The sequence below is a fragment of the Nilaparvata lugens genome, chromosome 8, assembly GCF_014356525.2.
Source record: "Nilaparvata lugens isolate BPH chromosome 8, ASM1435652v1, whole genome shotgun sequence".
NCBI lineage: Eukaryota > Metazoa > Arthropoda > Insecta > Hemiptera > Delphacidae > Nilaparvata > Nilaparvata lugens.
Window position 1 is genome coordinate 28,905,960 of NC_052511.1, and position 16,635 is coordinate 28,922,594.

General features: G+C 34.5%; 1 protein-coding gene across 1 annotated transcript in view; it reads left to right on the forward strand.

Moving 5' to 3' along the window:
• Nucleotides 1–16,635, forward strand: part of LOC120352693 — a 38,473-nt gene that overhangs the window by 9,031 nt on the left and 12,807 nt on the right. The window lies entirely within an intron of this gene.

Consider the following 16,635-nt stretch of genomic DNA (forward strand, 5'->3'; position numbering starts at 1 on the left):
AGTAAGTGTATTTGAATTTGAGTAGTTTTGGAATTGAAGATGGTGCATAATAATATTATCCTGTTGATGTTTTTTGTGGGATTATGAATTGAAAATTTCGCTGAAATTATTGTTTGAATAACAAGGAACTCATGCCATTTGGTATAATATTCTAAATATTAGAATACAAGAAAGCAACTGTCCTTGACTTGTTACCAAAGCTCTCAATTCAATAGAATAAAAAGTGTTGATTTGGTCAGTGAAAAAGGTTTTCTACAAAACAAGGGAAAGCTTTAAGCTGTGAGATAAGGTAAAGGAAAACAGAAAATGTAGGCCCTCCTGAATAGCTACATTGTAACACTAAGTCAATGCTGCTTCTCCGGGTCAGATATTATTACTCCATTCGACACTCAACAGGTTTTTCCCCAACATTATAATAGAGAAAACTGGTGCATTTCAGCTCCTGCCAAATCGAATTCATTCACTATTCTTGTCAGATAGGATAGATCCCAGTGATTATCACAGTGGAAAGCCTCGGATGACATTCAGTCTGCACTACAATTCCCAAAATCAAAATAGGATTTCATTCTTGTTGAGTGAACGTTACTTAAAACTGTCAGAATTCCTTATAGATGGAATCAATGCTTCCAATAATGACAATTTGCAAGTGAATCTGACTTTAGAAGCACATGTTATCTGTACATTTCCGGGTATCGTCTAAAAATTCCGAATCTGATTTCTTCAGTAATATCTTTGGACAAATAAAATATGTCTCTGGGTACATTCAATTTTTCAACTATTTCTGTTATAAACTGGAACAGGGGTGAAAATTTCTTAAGATCTTTCAATATTCATGTATGATCATCTTTTTGCCAGATTTACAAAATATTACTTCGTATAAGATACTTCTATGAGGTTTTTAATAGAAGATTGGATATTAAATTTCTAGTATTCTCGTTGAATTATCTTCGAATATCAATATCAAGACGTAGTTTTATTGTAAGATATTTTATTGAGGAGCTACAATAATTGCAATATTAATCTGATGGTGTATGTTGAGAAAGCTTAATATCGAAGAACAACAATAACATCCTATAGACTCCTCCAATTGATCAACAAACTTCTCCAAACCACACTATCTAATTATTATCCTTTGTTAGAAAGTACCTAGTTGTATCTGTAATATTCTTCAAGATGTCAGACTTGAGTTCTCAACTGATTAACGTCTGCACCCATCAAAATGATGGATGAAAAACAGGATCAACTCTTCAAAATTAATATTTCATTTTCAATTAAGACGCGTAGGCGAGAAAGATGTTTGAAGTTGAGATTCATGTCTTGGGACTTTCCCGTTAAGTCTAATCGACCACTCATAACAAGCATCAAAACTTGTTACATGAACCTTGAGAGCAATAGATCCACCCCATTGGTTCTATAATGAAATTTGATTGAATTCCACTTTTTTGAGTCAATCACTGAATCAGCTCTGAACTGTTTACTTCGGGAGTTACTCAAACATTGATTTCATAGAATATTCAAACCATCAATGTTTCCCGAAAGTATTTCTTACTCTTCTAGCTTGAATATTGCAACTGGCGTTTATATGCTTTAGATTTTGTTATTGACAAGATATCTCATTTTCACCTCGAGAAACCTATTGAAAACAGAAAGGTGGATTTATGTACAAAGAATATAATTGACTGAGTTCCAGGATAAGTCAGTTGTTATTCCTTGAATAATGAGAGTGCAATAAATGGGGAGAAAGTAATATGGGTTAAGATGCAGGTGTGGGATATGGTTATTTCGAGATAGTTGATAAAAAATGAAAGGTTTGTAACTCACTATATAAGGTGTTTAAGCAAAAATAAGCATTTAAGACGGAATAAGAAGGAAATTGAATCAGGAAACAAATAATCTAATTCCTTTTTGAATGATTTGAGAATCTCCTTTCGTGGTGAAATCCTTCCAGCAGGTGATGATTAGAATAATTGAAAACTTATTCATTCTTTCAAGTAAACATTCTATAGAAATTGTTATAAATGTCATGAATAAAACATAGGAAAGTTAATCTATCCATCGATTTGGAATAGTCATATAGATTATTGTATGATAATATACACATCAATCGTATAGCTTGCAGTTCACAACATACCATCCACAGGTAGGAGATATACCAGAGAAAACTCACAGGGATTTCCCAATTAATCATATTCCAAATATTATTGAAAGGCCTACATAATATAATCAAATGCGACGTTAAAAGAACGAAATTATATAAACAATTCCATGAGTATAATTTCATAATATAATTTGTAGATTCCGTTTAGCTTGTCTCAACTTTGTAAGAATCAGCACACTTAATAGACTCTCTTCAATGATAATGATCAAATTCTGTTATTCAGATTGTGGAAATGTACAATACCACAGTACAAAATAATCTGATCAGTTTCTAATCTATTTACATTTATAAATGTCAGGATATCGTGATGTAATTCTTATTAAACGAGAATCCAAATTAAATGCTGTAATTCACACCGAAGACTTCTGCTACTGCAAAAATTGACAACAGGGTAAACAGCTTGATGGAAATTCGGATTTGTTTTGGATTTTCGTTTAATAATAATTATTAACTCATTAGCATTTGAATAATTGCAACATCTCAGTAATTTCCAACCGTGATGTAATTCCGTTAAGTACTCGACAGGTTTGTTTAAACAACATTCAGAGTGAATAAACAAAGAATACACCATACTCACAATTTTATATTGCAGTCTAGACTCTGCAGCATATTTATAGTCCATATTCGATTTTATGCGATCTTTCTCTGTACTGGAGAAGAGCATTCACCTACAAACCACTAGATTTCTTGTCATATAAAAGGTGTGAGATAGCTAGAGGTTGGTTTAAGATACGAGGAAAGAGGTAAATAGATTTTCTTGAATTCCATCCCAAACGAGATACGAACGCAGCTGAATAGCGTAGGAGGTGTCCTGTGACTGCCTTGCTTGCATTTGGCAGGAAAAATGACAAAGGTACGCCATGAATATATTCCGGCTTCATTGTGGCCATATTTCCTTTATCTTTCAATAGAAGTCAGGTTCCACGCAGTTTTCACTGGAATAACATCCCACGTCGCTGTTTATTCCAACTTATTGTGAGCGTGGACAGAATATTGATCCACCATCCTTTTATTGGCAAATATCTGACCATATTTGAGGTCAATAGAGATTGACACTTCACTCCTGACCAACTCAACCTAAGCTAACCTACCCTAACCCAACCCCCAGGTACACTGAGTGTACACTGGGTGAACACTGGGTGCCACTGGTTGAACACTGAGTGAACAATGAGTAAACACTGAATGGTCTATGAGTTGGCGACCAACCTTTACTAAACAGACATAATTATGAACTGGTGAGCATGACTATGCAATGGAGAACTAATACACAGAAATCCTCACTTCTTGGAAAAGTAAAATGTCGAAGCAATTCCAAACTTTTATCCAGTTCTCGAAATAATCGCTCTTCATATCTGGAACTAACTTGCTAAGCCTTTTCAACCGGAGCTCAACGACGTTTTCTCAGCTTTAAAGCCAACTTCCCAAACTTCCAGCTTTCGAAATACTTTATAGCTGTTGAGTCGAATGGATTTGCTTTCATATGTCTGCTCCCAGTTCTCCCAACACCTCACTGTTGAATTTTGTTGATGTACAACTCAAGTTACGACTGTTAGTTTCGGAACAGTTTAGAAAATATTTCAGAAATTATTGGGGTTTTGAGAGTAAAAAGTCCACTTTAAAACAAACTTTATTGGTTTGAATAGTTTTCAATAACGGATGAAATAAAACACTTTCATAGATCCATATATTTATTATACAATCATGTACTTCGAATATGTTCATGTTCATGTTGTATTCAATCATCTCGAATGATTCCCAGAAACCCATATGAACGCATGTGCTCCGATCATTTACGTGATTTAAAATCCTTCAACTGCAGGACTTATCAAACTGATTGAGTACATGTATTCTAGAAACCTTTCACTGAAAATCAAAATTTTTTGAACTAATATAGATTCTAATAATTCTCAATGAAAACTTCAATTACTAGAGTGACCATTCAACAGGATTATGGATTATATTCGAAACATCATGACAGACAATAAATGCTTACAAATTTTCTCAATAAAAAAGTACTCAATTCTACTTCAATAAATTTGAATGGAACAAAATTATTCGAAACGTATTTCTATATTTCACTTTTATTGGAATAAGAGTACTGTACCTGATCAGTATTGCATTTGAAGGATATGGAACGTGCATTCTCCTACTAAAGAAAAACCAAATCAGTTCCACCTTTTGATTTTTTTGTATTGTTTTCTCTAAGTTGATTCATCTACTCATTTATGACATTTGAGGAGAGTTCAACATGATTTGACCCTGAATATTTCTACATTACAGACATCTACAAACTAGAATACAAAAGTTTCCATATAAGCCACATTCACACTTTTACAAATCACTTTGAAAACAAAAATAAACAGATTTCGAACTCAAAATACATGCATTTCTGACGTAAGTTTGTAATCAATAACACCAGAAACTAGATCTCGGAAATGTAAAATTCTAGTTCCTATTCAAAATTCTAGACTAACCAGTTTTGACTAACAAAAATTCTGATCAAACGATCAGAAGCAGAATATTGTGTGGGAGTTGAACTAAGATTCCAATTGAACCAAAATTGAGCACAAGAAGCACTCCATACTTTCCCCGGTGCGGTAGAAGACGTTGATTAAAGAAAGGACGAACTGTTGATTTCTAATAAAGGAAGGAAAGTGAATTCCTTTGCTCCTGAAAAGGCTGAATCCAATTACGAATTTCGGGCCATTGCAGAAACTAGAGACGACCGAAAAGCCTGCACCGACGAAAAAATAACCGAAAAGTTTGTCGAACTTGCAAAGTGAATTTTCAGAATTGACTGCTTGTTGTCGTTGTCAAATGGGAAACCAAGCTCTCGACAAACTTCGGCCGTTTTTTCCACTTACAATGAGAATCGATTCAATTTGAAGCTCTTTCAAACACTTCGCCCATGTTTTTTCGGCATCATCGATGAATTATTACTCTGAACATTCAATGGTTACATGGTTTATCTTACTTGTGAAAAGTCAATTTCGTCTACTATCAAAGCAGCGGGTGCTAGTTTTTAATGGAATAACTGTAAAGTGCTCTTCAGAGATGGTAACTGGGTTGAAAATCTTGCACCCATATCCAATAATTATTAAAAATATATATATTTATAAGTCTATATTGATAAATAGTATATATTATGTACCGAGCGCTGATTTAATTGATACCGCTCACAATACAAAATGCATAGTGGAGCATGATCACCTCACACTTTCTTAACTTAGGACCCCTGCCTGGAATATTTTTCTCCCTGATACTTGACTGAATGGAAACTTAAATTTATAGAACGAATAACTTTTTGTGTGCCTCATCAAATCGTCTTTAGTCATTTCCTTTCATAGGAGTTGTGCATTGGACATTAACGTTACATGTCCTTTGCATTGAACGAAGGTTGAGGGAATGTAAATTGAGGTCAATCCACATCTATATTGGTTGTTCATTCCATTTATTTTAATTTTGAGGGAAAAACTTTCCAAGAGTATTTTAAAAAAGTCTTGTATCTGTTTCCTGTTTTTCAGACTTTGACATTATTCTAAATTTAACATGCATATAGATCTTGAATTATTATTATCCTTTGTAGTATTGATTGGAAATCTGATTATGTGGACTGGTCATGATAATTTCTTCAAATTTTACTTTCAAATTCAAGATCTATATGCATGTTAAATTCAGAACATGATAAATTTAGAACTATATGCATGTTAAATTTAGAACATGTTAAATGATGAGATTCTCATCTAGTATTGATTCAATGAATGAAAGAATCATCGTATTCTCAGAGTATTCCAATAATTGGTACTCAAAACTTTGGCCAGTTGCCGAAACTTCTTGTTTCTTTTCTGTATCCAATTATGATAATAATCCTTGCTATCTCCATTCTCCCAAGAACAGCTTCCCAAAGTCCTTTCAAACCATATTCTAGTGTTTACCAGCAAAGATGTTCTTCTTTCCTCCGGTGATTCTCTCCCCTCTATCATTCTTAAGGTATTTCCTGCAGTAAACATTTTTTTGAGATGAGGCCCAGTTTCCTGTATTTGATTGTTTTTTCTCTCCCCTTACCTATCTTCCGCTGCACTCAAAAATATTTTTCTTCATGTGATCATTGGATCAATCAATTCTAAAATTCTGTACAGGATAGATAGGCTACAACTCACTGCTAGCGCTACATGTTCTCATCCTATTGAGCGCATTTTCAATGAATAAAATATTATGTATTCTGTGTGTCCTTTTTGAATATAAATGAGTTGGCGAATCTAATAATCATTATAATATAGTGCAACTATCGGCAGTAATATTCCAAATTCAATTTAGCGTCTTTGTATTGCATATTACAGTTAAATATGATGATTCCTTCATGATTATTTTACTCTGATAAAATAATGTTAATATTGTATCAACCAGAGTTAATAGCATTAGTAAGAGTATAATTGACAAGCTTCATTGCAATCAATGAGCTTGTTTTATTGATATGCTGATTATAGTGACCCAGTCACATTAGACTACCAGGCGCTATTATTTTCTGTTGGAAAGATGCCGGTACAATCGTGGGTTCGAGTCTCACCAAGAACATGGATTTCAGATGTTATGTTTGCATAATATACTAAAGCAGGAGTGTATTATTATACAGTGTGATCAGCATGCTTTTTCCCACTCAATATTTATGTCAATGACATGAATGAATAGGCCTAATCAATTTTCTTCATGTTCATGAATTGTGTAACTCACATCGAACATTCCATGATTTCACCTGATCATCAATACAAGGAAAATAAGAACGCATGAAGTTATGTATCTCCTCTACTTATTTTTTCTCAAAAAGTGAAAGTACTCGACAGAAGATCTACCAAATATTATTTCTGGCCAGTCAAAGACAGAACAATCGAAGCAAATGCCAGTCTTATCAAGTAGCAATACAATGGAGGACATTCAACCCTTGGGGCGGAAACTGAAGCGGAAAACTGAAGGAGGAGCAGGAATAAAAGTGTGGAGGAGGAGGTGGAAGCAAAGGCGAACGAAGAGTGTTAACATCTGCTTTAATGGTAACAGATGCTCGCAGAGATAGCAATTCTCAACGTGTCTTTCAATTTTTTTATCTTTTTCTTCTTATTCTTCTTTATGTATTGTATATTTTTTGCTATATTCTTCTTTTCCATCTTCAGATGTACACCACTTTCTCCTCTGATGTTTTCCTTAAACATATCATACTCCTTTTCTTCTAGTTCTATTGGTTTTCTTCATTAATTGTCCTCTTTCTCCCTTTTTCACTGGATTTCTCTTTTTTCATTCCTCTAAATTCTTCCACCACCGACTAATATTCCCTCTCCTCTCTTCTTCCCTCTTTATCCTGAGCCTTTTCTTCCTCCTTCTCTTATCTTCTCCTCTTTCTTACCATTCTTCCTTCTCTTTTCTCACCTCATTTTCCTACACCTGACCTTCCTCCACTAAACCCCTCCACTCGAATACTTCTCATCATCATCCATTTATATAGTCCTTCCTTTTCCGAGAACTTCTTTCCATCCTCCTTTCTGAATATCCTCCTTCTGAATGATACTTCGTTTCCCATCATGCTCTTCTTATTCACTAACTCGTCCTCCTGAATATTGATTTTTCTCATCTTCGAGGTTGTTACTATTTTCCCTCTCTTTCTTCAGTTTTCTTCTCTTATGAATGTTTCACTTCCTCTTGATTTTTCTATTTTTACAATACTCCTTTCACTTCTCTTAATATTCCCTTCTCACTTCTCCCGTATTATTCCTCACTGCTTATTTGATTATCTTCTCCTGATTTGTCCTATTCTTCACCTACTTCTTCCCATTTTTTCGCTTATTATCTCCTACTTCTTCTATATTCTCTTTTCCCTTCCCTCACCTCCTGCTTCTCTTCTACCGCCCCCTCCAACAACTCTCCCTTGTTCTTTACTGTTCCTTCTTACTTTTCCCCGATTTGGCCTTCTCCCAATCTTTTTCTATCCCTTTGCACCTTCAGGACCTTTTCCGGACATTGATATCGCCTTCTTCTCTCCATTGGGAACAGATTTCCAACGCATCACGAATACGTAACACGCGCAGAGTGGAGCTGTCTTCTATTGTACAGCGTGTAATGTCAGATGGCTTGGACAAGAGCAGAATACTCTCAACTTTCAATAGGCTGGCCCTGCAAATTGTTACTTCAACAACTGATATATCACGTCACTGACTTGACTCACAAGTGGAAGTGATTTTCATCATGAGATGAAATAAGAGTACATAAGAGAAAAGCACCCATCCCATCGCTTATTGACCGTGGACGCTTGTAAACGCTTGTTGAACGTTCATTCAATCTGAATATTATCATCTTTATTGAACGAATTTTGAACACGTATTCTTCAAACCTTTTTACAGGTCAAGTTCGTTGGACAACAAAATTGACTCACTCATTCGTCCTTTTCAAGGATATAAAAATAGCATTGAAAGAGCATAAGAAAAAAAAATGTTTTGATTAATCATTCAGTCAGGTGTGATTAATTGCATGTTATTTCTATGATTTTTTCATCCATTCAAAAAGCTGTGATGCTATTAATTAGACTTAATGCTGATAGTCGTTGTCCATCTGTAGGTTTGCTTGTTTTTGATAATTATGGGAGAAGCTCAATATTTATTCTTCTCCAAAGATTGGACAATAAGTTTCATTGGGATTCCTATTCGAATTCAAGGAACCCTTTGTAAATCAATATTGTGCTAGTGAATTCATAATCTTTAAATGATTATGTCTGTCCGTTTGAGAATATTATTAAAAGTTCGAAATATATAGTTTATTTACTCAATTCTCTTGATGATTCGAACATTATGTGGAACCACAGTCATAACACAAGAAACAGGAACCTCCTTATTACGAACGTGGCTAGGAAGGCAATATATCAACGACACTTCAACCACCTAGCACCAAAACTCCACAATCTACTTCCTGCACAAATCAAGTCAATAGAAAACCCAAGAAGATTCAAAACTGCCGCTTAGAACTGGATTATTTCAACTGGAAGACATCATATAGAAAACATAATCTCAAACAACATGTGAGTTCACTTACCCAACGATTTACAGTTTGCACCCCCACCCAGAATCTATTACTACTACTAACACCCACTCTAGTACATGGGTGTCCCATAGTTGAGTAGGTTAATTTCCAATAGAATTAAATTCCATATTTTTTTATAGACTTATTGTATTGTATTTTAGATATTCCGTACTTTTCATGTTTTAATTGCTTGTTTGTATTTTTTTAAAGACATGAATTTATTTATTTTATTGTGATTTCCGTGAGAAAGCTGAATGAAAAAATATATTTGAACACGTGACTATTTTTCTGAAATTACTGATTATAAGATATAATCTACGTTACCTTTCAGTACATAAACGAAATCATTTTCAAAGCTTTTGATAACTTCATTAATAGAACTCAATTATGCAATAAAGCGTTTTGTGGATAGGTTGAGTGTGTTATTTTGAGTAATGTTCAAGAAATTGATAAGCATAATTCCATTGCAAGTAATTTTGTTTTTCCACTTGCTTTTTTGTGTATTTATCATAATTACCTATATTTCTGAGTGAGGAAACAAAAACTTTCAACGCATGTTGAAAACTTTCAACGCAACTATCGATATTATGTGTTTCCTTTAACATACAGGCCTACTATCTTATGAGAAAGTTTTGAAATGAAGTTTTAAAACAATTTTCCAATTGCAAAATTGTACTATGCATCTATACTTATAAAATTCTTATCTCACTGACTCACTGACTCACTGATCACGATTTCTGGAAAACTACTGGATGGATTGCAACAAAACTTAGAATATAGCTTCCTTATACGTCCTAGGTGCTCACTAAGAAATCTTTTGACGATATTTCAACTGTAAGGGTGGTTTTTAAGGGTTTAAAGTTCGTCTTTTAGCATGTATATTCTTTTTCTACCTATCTCTTAATTATAATTGAAATGTCCATATCATATGTTACTATAGAACTATAATCTAGAGAGAGTACCTATTCGAAACAGTTGATAACTGGCGACCAATGATTAATTTTGTCAGGTTGGCATTAAGTTGAGATTATTTCATTAGGTTGGCACCAAGTTGAAGAATAAATTAAAATGCATTTATCGAGAACAAATTGATTGGGCACTGCTGCTTCAATCAGAGCTATTCCTGGGAGAATAGATAATTTTTATTTTTCATAAAACAAACTTTTATGACGGGAGTTGCTTCTATCAATTGATCCTATTCTATTGAGACTAATCTTGTTTGTATATCCGACAGATCGCGAAAACTGCTTAAAGGGGTATTTTAAAAACTTCAGAAGTGGCCGTTGTGGAATCTGTTTGTGAAGAATGAGGAAATTCGGCCAAAATTTAACTTGGGCGAAAGAAAGGGGTTATTTATTAAAACGACCAAATAGCTGTTGTTGCTTTTCTTAATGTGAAAATATCTTGCATAGAAGTAAGGCGCTTTTCCCATGAATCAATTATTCCCAAACATTGATTGTTTTACCAAAGAAAATATAAGGTAGCTTTTGATAAAAATATTGGAGAATATGTATAACAGTTCGTTGACTGTCAGTTTTCATTAATAGCATCAATGCTCCCCTTTCGAACAATGCTGACACATTGATGTGAATCTTACCATAATCTGGTTACTTTAGATCAGATGAAGAAAATAATGTTGATGATCGCTACTGTTTCAATTTCAATCATGTTTGACATTTCTGCTTTTGATGCCAGCTGTTATTATTATGTGAAATAAGCTCTCATTGAATGAAATCATAATCATTGAAGTTAATAATTATACTAAGAAAGCAATTTGTTTGAATATGTGTGTTTGTGGATATATGTATCTATGTCGGACGGATCACAAAGACGGCTTTAACGATTTTGATTAAATCAAGAATTTATATTGTGCTTGCAACAAAAAATCTTATTTTGGAACAGGTCTCAACTCTGGGATAATTCGTTGAACTACCAAGAGAAAGGATTATTGGTCCCTCAAGTAGCAGCTGATCAGAAAAAAGTTTTCCATAGTCTGTTGAAAACGTAAGAAAGTGTGAGTAAATAAAAAACATTATAACAGATGTAGTTGAGTTACCACATTTGGCGACCTTATTTTAAAACATTGCAGTATTCATGGAACATCTGAAAGAATAGGTTCAGAAAGCATAAGAAATTTAAAATCAATCTCTCCAAACATAATATGGTAGTTGAACGTAATGTTCATTGTGAGGTGATAGAAATGCGACTAATTTCTTCAGCTTCTGTTGTATTGGTTCCTCTGTTGCTCTATATTTGTATGCAGCCATGGCCTTGAAAGAGACAGTTGCACTGTCTGTTAATTCATAATCCACACTAAATACCACGAGAACCAATCAGAGAAACCTTCTATTAAAAAAAACCCTGCTCTGATAATTTCTCATGAAATTTAATCCTGAAATTGAACATGCTTTTGTGCTACTGGGCCTGATATTTTCATGTTTCAAAATCAGCTAAAAACTAAATCGAAAAAACATAATACCGGTATTCCATCAGCTGCTCCTATTTCCTTTCATGATGTTATCACGACACAAGACAAACATATTGATATTGATAGATACCAAGTGAATTCTAAAGTTGTCAATTTAGATAGAAATTAAATTGAGTTACATGTTAGTTTACATCCCCAAGCTTTTGGTTTCAAGCTAAGATCAAAGAAAGAAATTATATAATGGTAGTCAATAATCAAAGCGATTGAATAAACTCTATTCAGATTTATGCAAATTCACATTAAAATGATCCCACTTCAATATTTATGATTGTAGAGTTCAGGACATGAAAAATCACCCACAATAAATGTTTTACTATTATGAATGGACTCATATGTATGAATGGAGTTCCATGGAAGAAAGAATCAGTGGATTGGCTGCTTTTACACTTTTTGATGAGTGAAATGAAAAATAAGCGACAGGCTATGCCAAAAATTCCATTATAAGCAAGAGATCCATGGATACCAGAGTCATCAAATTCCGAATCAACTTAATTTGGAATTTAATCTTCAATTGCCAAAGCAAGAATAACATGATTACTGCTAATTTGATAACTGTCAACGGGAGATATCAATTGCCAATGAATAAAGTCGAGGGCGACTCTTGAGCCCCGCCCCATATCCTACAAAATTCGCTGCAATTGGACTACTCTTCTACATAGCACTTCCAACACATCAATTAATTATTTGAATGATTTGACTCAATAATTTCCATGTCAAGTTGTGACCTAATCTCAAAAATGATTATAACAATTCTGGTAGGATTTAGATTATAAATGTTTCACAATAATAATTCTATCTTTTAATTCCCGTAGCGAAGCACGGGTGCCCTGCTAGTGCCCATATAATTTATTTTACAGTAAGTATGTGATTATGTATGGGAAGTGTAACAATATTCATTGTTCCAATTGTGAATGATGAGGATTATGCTGATTGTCATGAGAAGTCAGTCTGTTATAACAATTTATTCCGCTGCTTTGCTTTCTGAGTTGTGTAGTGTCGATGTTGTAAGTGTGTGCTTAGAAGGCACATTACTAGGAGAATCAACCATTTTCCTGGAGCATCAGCCTGGTTCATGACCATATAAAGCTGCGCGTGCACTAGGTCGGTGGTGCGCAGGAGAGTGAAAAATGGAAGGTCCGTGCACCAGGTCGGTGGGGCGGCGCGGCGCAGCGCCGTTTTGGACTAGTTAGTCGTGACGTAGACTTGTCGATTGTTATTTATAATAATAGATCTGTTGAAATGAGATTCAGAAACTGTGTTTCCTGATGTTTGTAGTATTTTATGATGAATTCTATTAGTAATTTTATCATCTTTAAAATCATTTCAATGTTTTTGATTAGGAAGAAATCACCTACATATCATATAATTTATCAAGAGAACAATACTTGAAAGACCTCATTATGAAAAGTGATTCAATCCATTATTATGAAAAGTGATATGATTACTCACCTACCTAATGTTAATGAACCTAAATAATGTTGATTTTAAGATATGACTGAAGTTAAGTTAATTTGCATTATCCGAGTTCATTTTTTTATCCTAACAGTTGAATGTACGGGTCCATGCATGTCTCATGTACATGTGCCTTTGAACCGATGAGATGCCTCTGACTGATGACGGTCCTGGAAACCAAGCTTTATTAGCTTGGGGTTTGCGGTCCCTGTCCCATCTGGACGTGTAGAGCTCAACCACCGAGCTTAGATTCAAATTGATGAGAAAGCTTTGAGGTAAGAACTTTTTCCAAACTGAACAAACATCCCAGGAATTCCGGATGTGGCAGAATGGGTTTCAGTGACTATAGACTTTCAAAAAAGGGGAAAAACGTGAACCATTGAATCAAACTTTAAACTTTGGGGATTAAATAAATTACAATTTTTTTATTTTGTTCAAATAATAGATATATTATATATCTTTACATTGAAATAGTGACCATATTTTCTCTGTAAGGATCCAGCTGGGAATTTCAGTTTTCTTTAAATTTATATCCTGAACTCTTCCACACTGTGGTTTTTGTTTTGAGTGGGTTTCGAACTCCCTCACTCTATACGGAATTTTTCCCGGCGCCAATCAATTACTATGAATTGATGAAATACACTGTACTATAACTTTACTCACTGTGTGGATACTTATATTTCACTCACTGAACTGGTAATAGTATAGAAGAAAAAGATAAAAAAGATAGATCAGGGTCGTGTGTAAGGGAATGTATGAAGTGAAAGGCAAAACAAAGGTTGATTATGAATTTATCAATGAACTTTAAATTGGAATGGATTTATAAAGAATTGATCAGAAATATAGTAATGATTAGAAATAAATAAATAAATAAACAAGATGATTGAGTTTTAGCAAATACTACAGTTCAAGTTTAATGTCATATAATAAAATTTAACAGAGAGTTCCTATTTTTATAATTATTAATAATTATTATTTTCATCACACCAGAACAGCCGGAATCGCTTTTTGCAAAATGTATTTGGTAAGAAAAACAGATTGAAATTTGAATTTCAAACATAAGGTGATTTGATTAAATTCTCTGCATCCTGCCATCCAACATACATTAACCATTCAGAAATTCTGTGCTTTAACACTACAGTGACTCGGCCCGCCCCAGCCTCAACTATTTCTGGAGGAAGGTTTCTATACAGCCATTGCGAAATGTAAAATGAATTGTGCCTTTGCAAACTGATACTAATAGTAGGATTAAATAAACGTGACATTGTTTGGTTTCTGGTTAGATGACTGTGTTGAATCTCTCTGAAAAAAGTGTCCTTATTATTGAAAATGTAAATTACTAAAGTTTTTATGGAAATCTGCCTAACATTCATTACTGGAAATATATTTAATAGTAGATTGGTGGGAAAACGCTGGTTTTTTTGTAATATGGGTTCAATTATCAACCTCTGGGCGACCGACAGAGGCTCCAAGACCGCCAATGACGCACCTCCCCACGCCAGAATGCCATACTGCAGCAAAGACTGCACATACGCAAAGTACACTGTCCTGCAGCGATCCACAGTAAGCACTTGGCCCAGCCGTGAGAAGGCATAGATTAATTTTCTCAAACGCGTCTTCAGCCCTTGTACATGAGGAACCCAGCTCAATTTACTATCCAGGATGACTCCTAAATATTTATATTGAGCAACCCGTTCAATTATGCCACAGCCGCAGGCCACCGACTGAGGATCGTCACAGGTGTGCATCCTTAACACATAGCGATCACAGTCAATATCTTGTCGACCAATAAATGGAAGATGTTTGGTTTTTTTCAATATTAACTGTAAGAGAGTTATGGTCAAACCAATTTCTAATTTTGGCAAGGTCATGGGATGCGTGCTTGTATGCCTCATTCCACGTGCAGCCCTCAGATACCACAGCCGTATCATCCGCAAACAAGAATAGTTTCCCTCTAATTTTCAATTCGCTTATATTATTAATATAAATCAAGAACAATAGAGGGCCCAATGTACTGCCATGGACTACTCCGTACTCTATTGGTAATAGTTTTCTAAGAGATCCATTGATTGAGACAATTTGTGAGCGATTCCCTAGATAACTAGTGAACCACTCCAATTCTCTATTTCTCACTCCTATTGTTTCTAGTTTTTTTGTAAAGCTTTGTCCTATCAATCGCATCAAAAGCTTTTGCTATATCTAAAAATGTAATCAAAACCCTCTTCTTATTTCCTAATTTTGTAGCTATCTCTTTGGTTAGGTCAAACAAAGCATCTGAGGTGCTTTTGTTGGTAATGAATCCATATTGTTCGTCTGCAATAATATTTTCCCTAACAAGGTATCCTGTGAGCTGAACTTTAACACATTTTTCTATTATTTTACTAACAACTGTAAGAAGAGAGATTGGCCTATAATTGCTTATTATTGACTTTGATCCTGCTTTGTAGATAGGGATAATTTTTGCTGTTTTTAATGATGTTGGAAATTTTCCTGTATTGATACTCAGGTTTATGATGTGCATTAAGGGTTGTTGTGATTCATTAAAGTTATTTTTAATCATTTTAGTAGGTATACTATCTAACCCGGGTGATGAGTTTCCCCTAATACTGTTTATAACACCATAAAGTTCTTCTGGACTGATCGGCTGTAGGTTGAATACAGACTGAGTAGCATGATCAGCATCATCCACCTCGGCAGGTCCCACTGGGTTCAGAGCCTCCGTCAGTTGTTTTCCCACAGAGGAGAAATATTCGTTAAAAGAATCGCTTAAAGTTTCGAGCGCTGTGGCAGCCGAATCACAAGTTTTGTGCCCAAAAGCCCCGCCTGGAAATACCTCCTTGCCAACTGGACGCCCTGAAATCTCATTGACGATTTTCCAGAATTTTCTTGGATCGCCAGCTGCGGAATCTATTTTCTTTTTATAAAAGTTATTTTTAGCATTTTTTATTGAAGAGTGAAGCGAGTTCCTATACCTAATATATCTTTGTTTTAGATCGAGATTAAAAGGTTGGGCCCGCACTTTTTTGCTAAGTTTATCGCGCATTCTAATAGATGTTACTAATCCTGACGTAATCCATGGTTTTATCTTTTTATTCTTTGAAGTTATCGGGGTACTGCTTGAATCAGACTCTAAAGTTGTTTTCAAGATACTGAGAAATGAATCTGTAGCTTTGTCAACATCATTTGTATTTAAAACTTCATCCCAGCACTGAAATTGCAAACAATGTTTAACTCTGCTCCAACATACTTTTGAATGAAATTGATTACTATTGTTATTGTTATTATTATTACAATTACTACTACCGGTATTATGAACTATGTTTAAGCAGATAGGATAGTGATCGGTTATTTCAGATTTTAAGATAAAAGATGATAATTTTGTTCTGTTGGGTATTTTTGCAAAAATATGATCAATACAAGTATTACTATCAGGCCGGGTTACTTTATCAATACATGAAATTAAGCCGTTTGCATACAT